General features: G+C 43.2%; 1 protein-coding gene across 1 annotated transcript in view; it reads right to left on the reverse strand.

Moving 5' to 3' along the window:
- LOC143767357 (uncharacterized) overlaps positions 1 to 18599 on the reverse strand; it is a 340694-nt gene that overhangs the window by 301050 nt on the left and 21045 nt on the right. The gene's annotated exons all lie outside the window — the stretch shown is intronic.

Here is an 18599-nt window from a genome sequence, read left to right on the forward strand (position 1 = left end):
GATGAGATATGGGGGCACCATGTACAAATTTTTCTGAGAGAAACACTTTTTTTAGCGAGGAAAATAATAGCTTTAAGATTTATGGGGAACAATAATCCGTCACTCAGAGCATGGGTCGATCTGGTGAACTCAGTAATACCTTTTGAACGCACACTATACCAGAATAGGGGTTGTATGGGAAAATTTGATAAGATCTGGGATATATGGAACTCATCGTACCTCACCATGTCGTCACGTGATGGATAGCCTAGCTTTCCTACATTAAATGACAGAATTTTCATTGGTCACCGCCTCTTTTCAATATTTAAAATATATGTTCGTTACAGTGGATTTTGGTTTCTGTTTTTCCTTTTGGCAGCAAGATGATGGGTTTTTCAAAGCTCAAAGTTTTATTATAGGTTCCTTGGGTGTACTGTAATGTCCTAACATTTCTATGAACGAAGCTGTATAACAAGTTGCGTATTAAGATGACTGGAATTATACTTGTGTATTAGTTTGGTTACAATATCATGTGCACCTTGTTGTGGTTTCTTTTATGTTTAATAAACGAGTTTAAAAAAAAAAAGACGGATATAAATAAACATGGTACCGCTGAAAACGTAATCTTGTCCCGCAAAAAACGAGCTGCCATACAGCATCATCAGCAAAAAAATAAAAATCTTATAGCTCTCAGAATAAAGTGATGCAAAAATAATTATTTTTTATATAAAATAGTTTTTATTGTATAAAAGCGCAAAAACATAAAAAAAATTAAATGAGGTATCGCCATCATCATACTGACCTGAAGAATAAAACTGCTTTATCAATTTTACCAAACACGGAACGGTATAAACGCCCCCCCCCCCCCAAAGAAATTCATGAATTGCTGGTTTTTGTTCATTCTGCCTCCCAAAATTCATAATAAAAAGCGATCAAAAAATGTCATGTGCCCGAAAATGGTACCAATAAAAACGTCAACTCGTCCTGCAAAAAACAAGACCTCACATGACTCTGTGGGCCAAAATGTAGAAAAATTATAGCTTTCAAAATGTGGTGATGCAAAAACTATTTTTTGCAATAAAAGGCGTCTTTTAGTATGTGACAGAGCTGCGAAACAAAAACCCACTATATATAGTAAATCAACCCCCCCCCTTTATCACCCCCTTAGTTAGGGAAAAATAATAAAATTAAAAAAATGTATTTATTTCCATTTTCCCATTAGGGTTAGAGCTAAAGTTAGAGTTGGGGCTAAAGTTAAGGTTAGGGTTGGGGCTAAAGTTTGGGTTAGGGTTGTGTTTACAGTTAGGATTAGGGCTGGGATTAGGGTTAGCGGTGTGTCAGGGTTAGGGGTGTGGTTAGGATTATGGTAGGGATTAGGGGTGTGTTGGGGTTAGGGGTGTGTTGGGCTTAGTGGTGTGGTTAAGGTCGTGATTAGGGTTAGGGGCGTGTTCGGGTTAAGGGTGTGTTTGGGTTATGGTTACGGTTGGGATTAGGGTTAGGGGTGTTTTAGGGTTAGGGGTGTTTTTGGGTTAGGGTTGAAGTTAGAATTGGGAGTTTCCACTGTTTAGGCACATCAGGGACTCTCCAAACGTGACATGGCGTCCGATCTCAATTCCAGCCAATTCTGTGTTGAAAAAGTAAAATGGTGCTCCTTCCCTTCCGAGCTCTGCTGTGCACCCAAACAGTGGTTTACCCCACATATGGGGTATCAGCGTACTCAGGACAAATTGAACAACAACTTTTGCAATCCAATTTCTCCTGTTACCCTTGGGAAAATAAAAATTTGGGGGATAAAATTTTATTTTTGTGGGAAAAAATGATTTTTTATTTTCACGGCTCTTCATTATAAACCGTAGTGTAACACTATGCTGCCTTCCAGGTGCGATGATCAAGGATGTGACCGATAGGATACCAAAGCTCTTCAGCTCCAAGGACGTCCACCCATTTCTTCTGATACATGTTGGCACCAATGACACTGCAAGGAAGGACCTACCGACAATCTGCAAGGACTTTGAAGAGTTGGGGAAGAAAGTAAAGGAACTGGATGCACAGGTAGTTTTTTCTTCTATCCTTCCAGTAGACGGGCATGGCACCAGGAGATGGAACAGGATCCTTGGTGCGAACAACTGGCTAAGACGATGGTGCAGACAAGGATTCGGATTCCTGGACCACGGTGTGAATTACTTGTACGATGGACTCCTCGCCAGAGACGGACTACACCTCAACAAACCTGGGAAACACACATTCGCCAGAAGACTCGCTACACTCATCAGGAGGGCGTTAAACTAGAAGAAGAGGGGACGGGAAGAAAAACATTAGACTCGAACAAAGAAGACCCAGGAAAACATACTCAGAAAGGAGGTAAGAACATTTCTAAAACAATCCACAGCGAGGAGATTGGAACAAAACAAAATCCTCTAAACTGCATGCTCGCAAAAGCCAGAAGCCTGACAAACAAGATGGAAGAACTAGAAGCAGAAATATCTACAGGTAACTTTGACATAGTGGGAATAACCGAGACATGGTTAGATGAAAGCTATGACTGGGCAGTTAACTTACAGGGTTACAGTCTGTTTAGAAAGGATCGTAAAAATAGGAGAGGAGGAGCGGTTTGTCTCTATGTAAAGTCTTGTCTAAAGTCCACTTTAAGGGAGGATATTAGCGAAGGGAATGAGGATGTCGAGTCCATATGGGTCGAAATTCATGGAGAGAAAAATGGTAACAAAATTCTCATTGGGGTCTGTTACAAACCCCCAAATATAACAGAAATCATGGAAAGTCTACTTCTAAAGCAGATAGATGAAGCTGCAACCCATAATGAGGTCCTGGTTATGGGGGACTTTAACTACCCGGATATTAACTGGGAAACAGAAACCTGTGAAACCCATAAAGGCAACAGGTTTCTGCTAATAACTAAGAAAAATTATCTTTCACAATTGGTGCAGAATCCAACCAGAGGAGCAGCACTTTTAGACCTAATACTATCTAATAGACCTGACAGAATAACAAATCTGCAGGTGGTCGGGCATCTAGGAAATAGCGACCACAATATTGTACAGTTTCACCTGTCTTTCACTAGGGGGACTTGTCAGGGAGTCACAAAAACACTGAACTTTAGGAAGGCAAAGTTTGACCAGCTTAGAGATGCCCCTAATCTGGTAGACTGGGACAATATCCTCAGAAATAAGAATACAGATAATAAATGGAAAATGTTTAAGAACATCCTAAATAGGCACTGTAAGCGGTTTATACCTTGTGGGAATAAAAGGACTAGAAATAGGAAAAACCCAATGTGGCTAAACAAAGAAGTAAGACAGGCAATTAACAGTAAAAAGCAAGCATTTGCACTACTAAAGCAGGATGGCACCATTGAAGCTCTAAAAAACTACAGGGAGAAAAATACTTTATCTAAAAAACTAATTAAAGCTGCCAAAAAGGAAACAGAGAAGCACATTGCTAAGGAGAGTAAAACTAATCCCAAACTGTTCTTCAACTATATCAATAGTAAAAGAATAAAAACTGAAAATGTAGGCCCCTTCAAAAATAGTGAGGAAAGAATGGTTGTAGATGACGAGGAAAAGGCTAACATATTAAACACCTTCTTCTCCACGGTATTCACGGTGGAAAATGAAATGCTAGGTGAAATCCCAAGAAACAATGAAAACCCTATATTAAGGGTCACCAATCTAACCCAAGAAGAGGTGCGAAACCGGCTAAATAAGATTAAAATAGATAAATCTCCGGGTCCGGATGGCATACACCCACGAGTACTAAGAGAACTAAGTAATGTAATAGATAAACCATTATTTCTTATTTTTAGGGACTCTATAGCGACGGGGTCTGTTCCGCAGGACTGGCGCATAGCAAATGTGGTGCCAATATTCAAAAAGGGCTCTAAAAGTGAACCTGGAAATTAAAGGCCAGTAAGTCTAACCTCTACTCTTGGTAAAATATTTGAAGGGTTTCTGAAGGATGTTATTCTGGATTATCTCAATGAGAATAACTGTTTAACTCCATATCAGCATGGGTTTATGAGAATTCGCTCCTGTCAAACCAATCTAATAAGTTTTTATGAAGAGGTAAGCTATAGGCTGGACCACGGCGAGTCATTGGACGTGGTATATCTCGATTTTTCCAAAGCGTTTGATACCGTGCCGTACAAGAGGTTGGTACACAAAATGAGAATGCTTGGTCTGGGGGAAAATGTGTGTAAATGGGTTAGTAACTGGCTTAGTGATAGAAAGCAGAGGGTGGTTATAAATGGTATAGTCTCTAACTGGGACGCTGTGACCAGTGGGGTGCCGTAGGGGTCGGTATTGGGACCTGTTCTCTTCAACATATTCATTAATAATCTGGTAGAAGGTTTACACAGTAAAATATTGATATTTGCAGATGATACAAAACTATGTAAAGCAGTTAATACAAGAGAAGATAGTATTCTGCTACAGATGGATCTGGATAAGTTGGAAACTTGGGCTGAAAGGTGGCAGATGAGGTTTAACAATGATAAATGTAAGGTTATACACATGGGAAGAAGGAATTAATATCACCATTACACACTGAAGGGGAAACCACTGGGTAAATCTGACAGGGAGAAGGACTTGGGGATCCTAGTTAATGATAAACTTACCTGGAGCAGCCAGTGCCAGGCAGCAGCTGCCAAGGCAAACAGGATCATGGGGTGCATTAAAAGAGGTCTGGATACACATGATGAGAGCATTATACTGCCTCTGTACAAATCCCTAGTTAGACCGCACATGGAGTACTGTGTCCAGTTTTGGGCACCGGTGCTCAGGAAGGATATAATGGAACTAGAGAGAGTATAAAGGAGGGCAACAAAGTTAATAAAGGGGATGGGAGAACTACAATACCCAGATAGATTAGCGAAATTAGGATTATTTAGTCTAGAAAAAAGACGACTCAGGGGCGATCTAATAACCATGTATAAGTATATAAGGGGACAATACAAATATCTCGCTGAAGATCTGTTTATACCAAGGAAGGTGACGGGCACAAGGGGGCATTCTTTGCGTCTGGAGGAGAGAAGGTTTTTCCACCAACATAGAAGAGGATTCTTTACTGTTAGGGCAGTGAGAATCTGGAATTGCTTGCCTGAGGAGGTGGTGATGGCGAACTCAGTCAAGGGGTTCAAGAGAGGCCTGGATGTCTTCCTGGAGCAGAACAATATTGTATCATACAATTATTAGGTTCTGTAGAAGGACATAGATCTGGGGATTTATTATGATGGAATATAGGCTGAACTGGATGGACAAATGTCTTTTTTCGGCCTTACTAACTATGTTACTATGTTACTTGGGGGTTCATAGTTCACACATGTCTAGATAAGTTCCTTGGGGGGTCTAGTTTCCAAATTGGGGTCACTTGTGGGGGATTTTTACTGTTTAGGCACATCAGTGGCTCTGCAAACGCAACATGATGCCCGCAGACCATTCCATCAAAGTTTGCAAACCAAAACACCACTACTTCACTTCCGAACCCCCACGTGTGCCCAAACAGTAGTTTTCTCCCACATATGGGGTATCAGCGTACTCAGGACAAATTGCACAGCAACTTTTGGGGTCCTATTTCTCATGTTAACCTTAGGAAAATACAAAACTGGGGGCTAAAATATCATTTTTGTGGAAAAAAATGATTTATTTTAACGGCTCTGCGTTATACACTGTAGTGAAAAACTTGGGGGTTCAAAGATCTCACCGCACATCTAGATAAGTTCCTTAGGGGGTCTACATTCCATAATGGTGTCACTTTTGGGGGTTTCCACTGTTTAGGCACATCAGGGCCTCTCCAAACGCAACATGGCGTCCCATCTCAATTCCAGCCAATTTAGCATTAAAAAGTCAAACGGTGCTCCTTCCTTTTCGAGCTCTGCCATGCACCCAAACAGTGGTTTACCCTCACATATGGGGTGTCAACATACTCAGGACAAATTGCACAACAACTTTTGGGGTCCAATTTCTCCTTTTACACTTGGGAAATAAAAAAATTGGGGGCGAAAAATCATTTTTGTGTAAAAAATATGTTTTTATTTTTACGGCTCTACATTATAAACTTCTGTGAAGCACTTGGGGGTTCAAAGTACTCACCACACATCTAGACAAGTTCCTTAGGGGGTCTACTTTCCAAAATGCTGTCACTTGTGGGGGGTTTCCAATGTTTAGGCACATCAGGGGCTCTCCAAATGCGACATGGCATCATATCTCAATTCCAGCCAATTTTGCATTGTAAAGTCAAACGGCGCTCCTTCCCTTCCGAGTTCTGCCATGCGCCCAAACAGTGGTTTACCATATGGGGTATCGGCGTACTCAGGACAAAATGTACAACAACTTTTGGGGTCCAATTTCTCCTGTTACCCTTGGGAAAATAAAAAATTGGGGGTGAAAAATCATTTTTGTGAAAAAAATGTGTTTTTTTTTCATAATAAGAGGTGCTCAATTTGAATATATTAACTTTGCTGCAAATAAAATTTCCTGGGAAAATACACAAAAATTTTGGCAGTCCCATTCATGTCTAAACAGCCACACATCTCTTTCCTGTCCATTAGGTTCTACATCTATACTCAACTAGGAACCCTACCCTACATAGGATAAATTTCAGAAACGTGAAACTGCACCCAAAGAAGGAATTATGTGTTATAATTTGTGCACTTTTATTCGTGCACAATTAACCGAAGTACATTTATCAAAGTTCTGGCAGTTACAACATGGATGAATCTAACATACATCTCTATTCATCTAACATCTAACATACATCTCACAAACTCTCCCTTCCCCCTATCTGACCACCATCTACTCACCTTCTCATCCTTGTCCTCCTCACCTGCCCCCCATGTCCAGCCATTACCACATCCTCGCAGAAACCTCGCACGTCTAGACACTCACAGACTCTCAGACTCTCTCCTACCCCTGTCCTCCATCTCTTCACTGCATGACACGGACAGTGCCACCGCTTTCTATAACTCGACCCTCACATCAGCCATAGACTCAGTCTCCCCTCTCATGCATGGCACAGTGCGACAAACCAATAGGCAACCTTGGCATAACAATGTCACAAAAAAACTTCGACAAGCATCCAGGGTTGCGGAGCGGCGTTGGAAGAAAACACGCCTGCCAGACGACTTCACTGCCTTCAAACAAGCTACATTTGACTTCAAATCAGCCCTCACCTCTGCTAAACAGACCTATTTCACTAACCTTGTATCTTCACTATCCTACAACCCAAAACAACTGTTCAGCACATTTAACGCTCTCCTCCGCCCACCACTGCCACCTCCAACTCCCTTCATCTCTTCCGAGGACTTTGCCACCTACTTCAAAAACAAGATCGACCAAACAAGGCAAACCTTTACTTGTCCACCACCCCAACCACTCCATATACCAGACCTCTGCCCTTCCCTAATAACCTCCCTCTCCAACATCACTAAAGGAGAGCTTACTCGTCTCTTTTCCAAATCACACCACCACCTGTGCACTTGACCCCATGCCTTCCCACCTGCTCCCCAACCTCACTAACACGCTTATACCAGCCCTAACCCATCTCTTCAACCTATCGCTCTCTTCTGGTACCTTCCCCTCTGCCTTCAAACATGCCACCATCACACCCATCCTCAAAAAAACTAACCTTGACCCAACTGCTATGCCCAGCTATCGCCCCATATCACTGCTCCCGTTTGCTTCAAAACTCCTTGAGCAGCATGTCCATGGTCAACTTTCCACCCACCTCTCATCTAACTCTCTCCTTGACAACCTCCAATCTGGCTTCCGCCCCCACCACTCCACGGAAACTGCCCTGACAAAAATTACTAATGACCTAGTCACAGCCAAAGCTAACAGACAGTTCTCCATCCTCCTCCTTCTTGACCTGTCCTCTGCTTTCGACACAGTCGATCACTGCCTACTGCTACAGATTCTTTCTTCCCTTGGCATCAAATACCTCGCCCTGTCCTGGATTGCCTCATACCTATCCAACTGCACATTTAGCGTTTCCCACTCCCACACTACCTCCTCATCCCGCCCTCTCTCTGTTGGAGTCCCTCCAGGCTCTGTCCTAGGACCCCTACTTTTTTCCATCTATACCCTTGGCCTAGGACAACTCATAAGTCCCATGGCTTCCAGTACCACCTGTATGCAGACGACACTCAGATCTACCTCTCTGGCCCAGATGTCACCTCCCTGCTGTCCAGAATCCCGAAGTGTCTGTCAGCCATATCCTCCTTCACCTCTCGCTTCCTAAAACTCAATGTAGACAAATCCGAATTTATCATCTTTCCCCCACCTCACGTATCCCCCACCTCACGTATCCCCCTACCCAATCTATCTATTATGGTAAACGGCATCACGCTCTCTCCCGCTCCTGAAATCCGATGCCTCGGGGTAACTCTTGACTCTGCCCTGTCCTTCTAACCTCACGTCCAAGCTCTTGCCACCTCCTGTCGCCTCCAACTCAAAAATATTGCTAGAATCTGTTCCTTCCTCAGCCCACAATCTACCAAAACTCTTGTGCATGCTCTCATCATCTCCCGCCTCGATTACTGCAACACCCTCCTCTGTGGCCTCCCAGCTGACTCTCTTGCACCACTCCAGTCTGTCCTCAACTCTGCTGCCCGCCTAATCCACCTCTCTCCTCGCTACTCCCCTGCTTCTCCCCTCTGCAAATCCCTCCACTGGCTCCCAATCCCCCAACAAATCCAGTTCAAACTACTAACACTGATCTACAAAGCCATCCACAACCTGTCCCCTCCCTATATCTCTGAACTAATCTCCCACTATCTTCCCTCATGTAATCTTCGTTCATCCCAAGACCTCCTACTCTCCTCCACACTTATTCGTTCCTCACACAATCGCCTCCCAAGATTTCTCCCGAATATCCCCCATCCTCTGGAATTCCATGCCTCAACACGTCCGATTATCCACCACCCTCGGATCCTTCAGACGGAACCTGAAAACCCATCTCTTCAGGAAAGCCTACAGCCTACAATAACCAAGCCGCTGCCTCACCACCGCCAGAGGCGCCGCCGCCTCACCCCTACCTTCTGTCTCTTCCCCACTATCCCATAGAATGTAAGTCCGCAAGGACATGGTCCTCTCCCCTCTGTACCAGTGTGTCACTGTAAACCTGTTTACTGTAAATGATATCTATAACCCTGTATGTAACCCCTTTCTCATGTACAGCACCATGGAATTAATGGTGCTATATAAATAAATAAAAATAATAATAATATTCTCTTCATACAGCTAATCATATCATTCAACCTCTGAACTGAACTACCTTTCATGTCTTTTCACTCCATTCAATGTCAGCAAGCAACCTGAATGGTAATCATATTATTCAACCTCTGAACTGAACTACCTTGCATGTCTTTTCACTCCATTCAGTGTCAGCAAGCAACCTGAATGGTAATCATATCATTCACCCTATGAACTGAACTACCTTGCATGTCTTTTCACTCCATTCGATGTCAGCAAGCAACCTGAATGGTATCTAACTCATTCTTTCCCCGGCATTGAGTCCTGCATGTATCTAGATTTGTTAGCCATCTTAGCAAGCATTTGTTTTAGTATATAGCTATTGAACTTACTAGATCCATTCAGTTCCACCATCCAATGCAAGAGACGCTCTCACAAATCACCATCTGCTCACTCTATCCTCCTCCTAGTTGCAGGAGACATCTCTCCCAACCCCGGCCCCCCATATTATAGCAAGTTTAACCTCTCAACTGCTACACTCAGAAACGCCTCTAACCTTATTAATATTCTCTGCATGCCTTCTGCCTCTTTCAATTGTGCCCTTTGGAATTCTCGCTCTGTGTGCAATAAACTCCCGTTCATCCATGACTTCTTTCTAATTCTCTTAACCTCCTGGCTCTTACTGAAACCTGGATCTAGCAGTCAGACACCACCGCTGCTGCTGCTCTTTCATATAGTGGACTACACTTTTCTAAGATCGGACATCAGAGCAAGTGGAGGCATTGGTCTGCTCCTATCAACCAAATGTACCTTCCAAGTTATTCCCCCAGTACCCTCACTTGTCTCCCTTTCTTTTGAAGTCCATGCTGTCAGACTAAATCCCATTCTCCATGCGAGTGGCCCCTCTCATCAGCTCGTGGATCACTTTGCCACCTGGCTTCCACATTTTCTCTCCTGTGACATCACCACCCTCATCATGGGTGATTTCAACATCCCCATTGCTTTTCCCCTCTCCCCATCTACTTCTCTCCTTTTATCTCTAACCTCCTCTTTCGGCCTCTCACAGCATACTAACTCTCCAATGCATGAAGACGGAAACTCCCTCGACTTGGCCTTTTTCCAGCTTTGCTCAGTGGATGATTTCACAAACTCCCCTCTCCTGCTCTCTGACCACAACCTTCTCTCATTCTCTGTCAAGAACTGCCATCCCGCTCAGGTCACCCCCAGGACAAGAGTGCAGGCCTCAACCACAGATCTCCACGCTGACGATCTGGCGAATTACTTCAAAGAAAAAATTGACCACATTCGACAGGAAATTATCTCCCAATCCCTTCATACCATGCACTGTCCTCCCTCCCCCACTGCATCTAGTTCACTCTCTAACTTTGAACCAGTTACAGAAGAAGAAGTAATCAGGCTCCTTGCATCTTCTCGCCCAACCACTTGCACCAGTGACCCCATTCCGTCACAACTCCTCCAGTCACTTTCCCCTGCTGTCACCTCTCACCTAACAAAAATATTCAACCTTTCTCTCTCTTCCGGTATCATTCCCTCCTCATTTAAGCATGCCATCATACATCCATTACTTAAAAAACCATCCCTCGACCAAAACTGTGCCGCTAATTATAGACCTGTCTCTAATCTTCCCTTCATCTCTAAACTCCTCGAACGTCTGGTCCACTCACGTCTTATCCGCTATCTCTCAGATAACTCTCTTCTCGACCCTCTTCAAACTGGTTTCCGCTCTTTACACTCTACTGAAACTGCCCTCACTAAAGTCTCTAATGATCTACTAACAGCTAAATCTAATGGTCACTACTCCATGCTAATTCTCTTGGATCTCTCCGCAGCACTTGATACTGTGATCAGCTCCTCCTCACTATGCTACACCATCGGCCTCAAGGACACCGTTCTCTCCTGGTTCCCTTCCTATCTCTCTGACTGCTCTTTCACTGTACCTTTTGCTGGTTCCTCCTCCTCTCACCTTCCCCTTACTGTTGGGGTTTGTCAAGGATCAGTTCTAGGCCCCCTCTTCTCTTTGTATACTGCCCCTATTGAACAAACAATCAAGTGATTTTCTTACCGCTGTCTCTAATATAATGTCCTCCCTCTAACTGAAACTGAACCTGTCAAAAACTGGACTCCTTTTGTTCTCTCCCTCTACTAACCTACCTTTGCTTGACATTGCCATCTCCGTGTGTGGTTCCACCATTACTCCCAAGCAACATGCCCGCTGCCTCGGGGTCATACTTGATTCCAAGCTTTCATTCACCCCCCACATCCGATAACTGGCTCGCTCTTCTTATCTGCATCTCAAAAACATTTCTAGAATTCACCCTTTTCTTAATTTCGACTCTGCAAAAACTCTTACTGTTTCACTCATTCATTCTCGTCTCGACTATTGTAACTCTCTACTAATCGGCCTCCCTCTTACCAAACTCTCCCCTCTCCAATCTGTCCTGAATGCTGCAGACAGGATCATATTCCTCACTAGGGTTGAGCGACCTTTAGTTTTTTAGGGTCGAGTCGGGTTTTGTGAAACCCGACTGTCTTAAAAGTCGAGTCGAGTGAAATCGGCCGACCACCGTGAAAAGTCGGGTTTCGGCCGAAACACGAAACCCAATGAAGGAAATTATTATTTTATATATATATTTTTCTCTCTCTCTCTCTCTCTCTCTCCCCCTCCGTCCCAGCACAGAAAATTTCGTATTGCACATTCCAAATCCCTACTGCGCACAAGCGATAACATGACGATAGGCGTTCACTCCCCTAAGACCTATGTCATCACTCTGCCCACGCTCATTCATTGGCTGAAAAAATGGCGCTAAACGCGTCATACGAAACGCGACTTTGGCGCCAAGATCGCGTACCGCATGGCCGACCCCGCACAGGGATCGGGTCGGGTTTCATGAGACGCCGACTTTGCCAAAAGTCAGCGACTTATGAAAATGAGCGACCCGTTTCGCTCAACCCTATTCCTCACCAATCGTTATACTGATGCCTCTACCTTGTGCCAGTCATTACACTGGTTACCCATCCACTCCAGAAAACAAAACTATTACCCTCATCCACAAATCACTCAATGGCTCAGCACCACCCTGCATCTCCTCCCTGGTCTTAGTCTACCACACTACCCATGCTCTCCGTTCTGCTATTGACCTGAGGTTAGCATCCTCAATAATCAGACCCCCCACTCCTGTCTCCAAGACTTTTTACATGCTGCGCCAATTCTTTGGAATGCACTACCCAGGTTAATACAATTAATCCCCAATCCCCAGTTTTAAGCATGCCCTAAAAACGCATTTGTTCAGACTGGCCTACCTCCTCAACACATTAACCCAACTATCCCTGGGTGGCCCATTCAAAAAAACTTAACCCATAATCAGGTTCTTCACATCATGTTCTCATACACTTTATGCAGTTAATAGCCCTCTGTGTCTGTACTGTTATATACTTAGACTGTTAACTGGTTCATGCAGCTTTACATGAACACCCGATCCTTACACTATGGCTGGTCCGAACAACGAAAGCAATTGTTACCATCTACCTCTCGTGTCTCCCCTTTTTCCTCATAGTCTGTAAGCTTGCGAGCAGGGCCCTCATTCCTCTCGGTATCCGTTTTGAACTGTGATTATTGTTATGCTGTAATGTCTATTGTCTGTACAAATCCGCTCTATAATTGTAAAGCGCTGTGGAATATGTTGGCGCTATATAAATAAAATTATTATTATTATTATTATGTATAATAGCTTTTACAATTTAGAAATAGATGACATACTGCTGTTCTCAAAATAAGGAAACATTTTTGGATGGTGTTAAAAAACTATGGCTTCTTCATTTTCAAAGCAATAAATCTGTTAGAGATTGCAAAATGAACAAACAAATTTTTCCCTACACCCTGACAGAACTGTACGGAGAGAGAGTATCCACCACCAGGAACAGGAAACCTACAGAATAAAAAGGTGGAACCTCTCCATACGCCTCAGTGTGGTTTCCTTTTCCTTTCAGAGGAGACCTTCAGCTCTGCAGGGTGAAGTTGGAGATACCTGGAGAAATTTCTTCACGATCCTCTGATTCCATTGATGGTGCCTGCTGGACTACCCTGTCATTCTGGGCAATTGCTGGAATAGGAAGGTGATGCCGTTGTGCTACCGGCAGGTCACTTCAGAGTTTGGGAGTCAGGGCCAGAAGTGACGTATAATGCGGGTGTGTGCGCATTCCGAGGAATGACAGCGCTTCCGGGGCAGAGAAGTTGACCCGGGACGCACAGTCATGGTGGGCGTAGGTTGCGGACTGTGCAATCTGCAAAAAAAAAGGCTGTTTCCGAGTTTGGAAGGCGGGACCAGTATACATCTGGTCAGGGGGTGAGACCATCTCTAATTGGAATATCTCACCCCCTCCCTTCTTTTCCCCCTCCTCTATCCTCAGATGTAAATGGACAGCAGTTACTCCCTCCAGTGGGCAGTGAATTCAGATACAGAAGTGGCAGTATGGACGATCCAGCAATGCCCAGCGGTGATGCCGTAAATTACCCCAAACCTCCTCCTTGCGTAGTAGCTTCTAAGGCATAGGATGGGGTGAATACTAATATTGTACTCTTACATACTGATTGGTTGTTATTGATATATTATCTAGGATAAGTCTACAGCAAAGAGTAAAAACGTGCTTTATGTAAAGAAGGTTGCCCAGGTTGTACAGGTCCTTCTCAAAAAATTAGCATATAGTGTTAAATTTCATTATTTACCATAATGTAATGATTACAATTAAACTTTCATATATTATAGATTCATTATCCACCAACTGAAATTTGTCAGGACTTTTATTGTTTTAATACTGATGATTTTGGCATACAACTCCTGAAAACCCAAAAAACCTGTCTCAATAAATTAGCATATCAAGAAAAGGTTCTCTAAACGACCTATTACCCTAATCTTCTGAATCAACTAATTAACTCTAAACACATGCAAAAGATACCTGAGGCTTTTAAAAACTCCCTGCCTGGTTCATTAATCAAAACCCCCATCATGGGTAAGACTAGCGACCTGACAGATGTCAAGAAGGCCATCATTGACACCCTCAAGCAAGAGGGTAAGACCCAGAAAGAAATTTCTCAACAAATAGGCTGTTCCCAGAGTGCTGTATCAAGGCACCTCAATGGTAAGTCTGTTGGAAGGAAACAATGTGGCAGAAAACGCTGTACAACGCGAAGAGGTGACCGGACCCTGAGGAAGATTGTGGACTGAGTCTGGTGTGGAAACATCCAGAGCCACCGTGCACAGGCGTGTGCAGGAAATGGGCTACAGGTGCCGCATTCCCCAGGTAAAGCCACTTTTGAACCATAAACAGCGGCAGAAGCGCCTGACCTGGGCTACAGAGAAGCAGCACTGGACTGTTGCTAAGTGGTCCCAAGTACTTTTTTCTGATGAAAGCAAATTTTGCATGTCATTCGGAAATCAAGGTGCCAGAGTCTGGAGGAAGACTGGGGAGAAGGAAATGCCAAAATGCCTGAAGTCCAGTGTCAAGTACCCACAGTCAGTGATGGTGTGGGGTGCCATGTCAGCTGCTGGTGTTGGTCCACTGTGTTTCATCAAGGGCAGGGTCAATGCAGCTATCTATCAGGAGATTTTGGAGCACTTCATGCTTCCATCGGCTGAAATGCTTTATGGAGATGAAGATTTCATTTTCCAGCACGACCTGGCACCTGCTCACAGTGCCAAAACCACTGGTAAATGGTTTACTGACCATGGTATTACTGTGCTCAATTGGCCTGCCAACTCTCCTGACCTGAACCCCATAGAGAATCTGTGGGATATTGTGAAGAGAAAGTTGAGAGACGCAAGACCCAACACTCTGGATGAGCTTAAGGCCGCTATTGAAGCATCCTGGGCCTCCATAACATCTCAGCAGTGTCACAGGCTGATTGCCTCCATGCCACGCCGCATTGAAGCAGTCATTTCTGCCAAAGGATTCCCGACCAAGTATTGAGTGCATAACTGAACATTATTATTTGATGTTTTTTTTGTTTGTTATTAAAAAACACTTTTATTTGATTGGCCGGGTGAAATATGCTAATTTATTGAGACAGGTTTTTTGGGTTTTCAGGAGTTGTATGCCAAAATCATCAGTATTAAAACAATAAAAGACCTGACAAATTTCAGTTGGTGGATAATGAATCTATAATATATGAAAGTTTAATTGTAATCATTACATTATGGTAAATAATGAAATTTAACACTATATGCTAATTTTTTGAGAAGGACCTGTATACTAAGAGGCTCTGTCACTCCTGTATTGAGAAAAAAGTAGCTGAAGAGTCTTCATGCTTGTTCCAGGATATTAAATCATTGTTCAGGGAAGAAGCTAAAAATACCATTAGGAAAGAGATTTAGGTAAACGCCACGTCCCTCTTCAGAGTTATCCTCCTCTGATGATAAATATGGGAGTCAATGCTTCCTAGCTGAAGATACAGGAAAATAGCTTAAAGGGAATTGTTCACCCCCTTGGACGTATGTAAACTGTTAATATGGGTATACAGGTTATAGAATGGTTAAAGGGGTATTCCCATTTCCAAGATCCTATCACAATATGTAGTAGGTGTGATAACAATAAAAGCAAATACCTCCAGTTAGAAATGTAGTATAATTTTTTGATTCGCTTTGTCTTTCCTCATGTGCAAGTATTACAGAATCTTAGGTATCCATGTTTATGATCACTGATATAGTGACAGCTACTTGCTAGTTGTCGTAACCATGGATACCTAAGGTCCTGCAATGCCTGCACATGAGGAAAAAGACAGTGAATCAGAAGAACTATACTACATTTCTAATTGGAGGTATTTGCTAATATTACTACACCTACTATGTTTTGGGATAGGATCTTATCTCCAGTCTTCATTAGCTTACCAGCCTACTTCCATCAGAGTCACAGAGCCCTGTGATGTGTAGTGGTGGTCCCGGAATTCTGCGCATGCGCCCTGCAATAGCGCGATTGCATTTGACGTTTCCGCCCTTCTATGGGCATTGACGAGCACCCACACAGCCTCCCATGTACAGTGCAAGGCCCCACACAGCCTTCCTTGCCTTGCGTGAGCCCCCACACAGCCTCCCATGCACAGCGCAAGCCCCCACAAAGCCTCCCATGCACAACACAAGCCCCCACAAAGCCTCCTATATACAGCGCGAGCCCCACCTAACCTCCCATATATAAAGCAAGACCCACATAGCCTTCCATGTACATACAAACATCCCTTAGGCTATGTGCACACGTTCAGGAATGTCTGCTGAATTTTCCTGAACAAAACCGGACTTTTTCTGCAGGAAATCCGCATGCGTTTTTTTTTCGCGTTTTTTTCCAGAGCTTCCCAATGCAATAATATAGCGGCAAAAACGCGAAAAATACACAAAATTAATGAACATGCTGTTTTTTTTTACCGCGATGCATGTGCACAAAAATTGCGGAATGCATTGAAATGATGGGATGCTTAATGTAAGCATTTTTTTAGCATTTGTTTTGCGGAAAACGGCCAAAAAAAATGCGAAAAATCCTGAACATGTACACATAGCCTTACAAAGAAAAAAAAAAAATTAAAAAAATCACATACTCACCTTGCTCCCCTTCCCCTGGCACTCTGCTGCTGTCTGCGATGCACTGACTCTCGGCAGTGCACAGCTCACGTGAAGAAATTACATCATTGCATCAGCTGTGTCTCACTCTGATTAGTGAAAGAAGGGGCCCAAGGATGAGGATAACGGTGACAGTGGGCGTCAGCAGATGGACAGTGGGAGATGTTAGGGTGCTGCCAATGAACCACTGTTTTAGTCCTTGGTCTGTGGGCTGGACTGTAACAGCCAGAGGGCTGGATGTGGCCCACGGGCAGCACTTTACCTAGTTCTAACCTAGACCAAAAAAATCCAGCTATCTGCAGAAGTTTGAGATTTAACAATCTTGTGGATAAAAGGAACCTCCTGAGAGGAGTTGCATGGACAGTTCAGGAATCGGTGGTAAATTCCACGGACGCAAGTCCAGAAGGGTGGGGAGACCACATAGATGGTAACATTTTTCAGGGTTTATGGTATATCACTATGAAGAAAAATTAATCAAATCTAAAAGAATTAACAGCAGTAAGGAAAGGGTTACAGGTTTCACTGAAGTGGATTTCAGGGAGATACATAGGGGTCATGTCCGACAACACGACAATGGTAGCCTACATAAATCATCAAGGTGGGACCCGGTCAGGTTCTCTGATGGACGAAGTCCTTCTAGTTAGCTAAACAGAATCTTTCCTCCCTTTTTGCCCGCCACTTTAAAGGAACAGGAAATATCATAGCAGAGACCTAAGCCGCCCTGCAGTCTGCCAAGGGGAATGGACTTTGAATCAGGAAATCTTCAGCCAGATCTGTGCCTTGTGGGTTCTTTGACACCCCAGGTTACATCTGAGATCCTCTGATCTTTCCTTTGGAATAAAGGTTCTTTCTACGCTGGTCCTTCCCTAGGAATTTGTTCTATTTTAGTCTTTCTGTACTGTGCTGTCAGGGTGTAGGGAAAAGATAATTACTTACCGGCAATTTTATTTTCCCAGACAATGAAGGCACCATGCTTATTCCCTCCACTGATTGTTTTGGGGTGGTGGAATGCCTTCCCATTAATCGCTGGAAGGAAAATTAAATATATATATATATGTGTATATATAGCACTGTATGTATGTTGGTGTCTTTAAAGGAGCAGCTACCTCAAGCTCTGTAAACACACTGAGACATATGGAGAAGTTACACCTTTTAATTCTGTTCTGTTCCTGGAGGGGTGGGGGGTGGCAGATATTCTCTCCCTGTACGGTGCTGTCATGGGTCGTGAAAATCCAATTACCGGTAAATAATTATCGTCTTTTGAATAAGCTTGTTAAAAAGAATTTGCTTCATCACTATCCAAGGAACAAAACCGGTCACATATCTAAGAAAGGGAAATTTTGGAGGATGTATATTAGAAGCCATTGTTTCTTCATGGTTTGTTCTTTCATTTTTCAGTGGTCAAGAAATGTTACAATTTTTATAATAAACAGGTTATGGCTGCCAAAATAAATTTCACTTTATGAGCTAATACCAAACTTGTTGTTAGTCCACAAAAAGGGATAATTTTTTTTTCTTTTATGGCTAAAAAAAAGTCAAGCCATAGCTTTTTCAGTTTGCAAACAAACCTGTCGATACTTCCTCATACTTCCAGAAAAGTAATAATTTTTCATCTTCTGCTTGTTAAAAAGCCATGACATTTATATAAACACATGGCAAGCATCTGCCCCATGAAAAGATAATTGTAGGAACTTTTTCCACCCCTTAAGAACTTAGTAATTATTTTTCTTCCCTAGTAAGAGTCATAACTTTTTTTTCCCAACAACATAACCATATGAGGGCTTGTTTTTTTTGC

Source organism: Ranitomeya variabilis, chromosome 4 (genome assembly GCF_051348905.1).
Source record: "Ranitomeya variabilis isolate aRanVar5 chromosome 4, aRanVar5.hap1, whole genome shotgun sequence".
NCBI classification, from domain to species: domain Eukaryota; kingdom Metazoa; phylum Chordata; class Amphibia; order Anura; family Dendrobatidae; genus Ranitomeya; species Ranitomeya variabilis.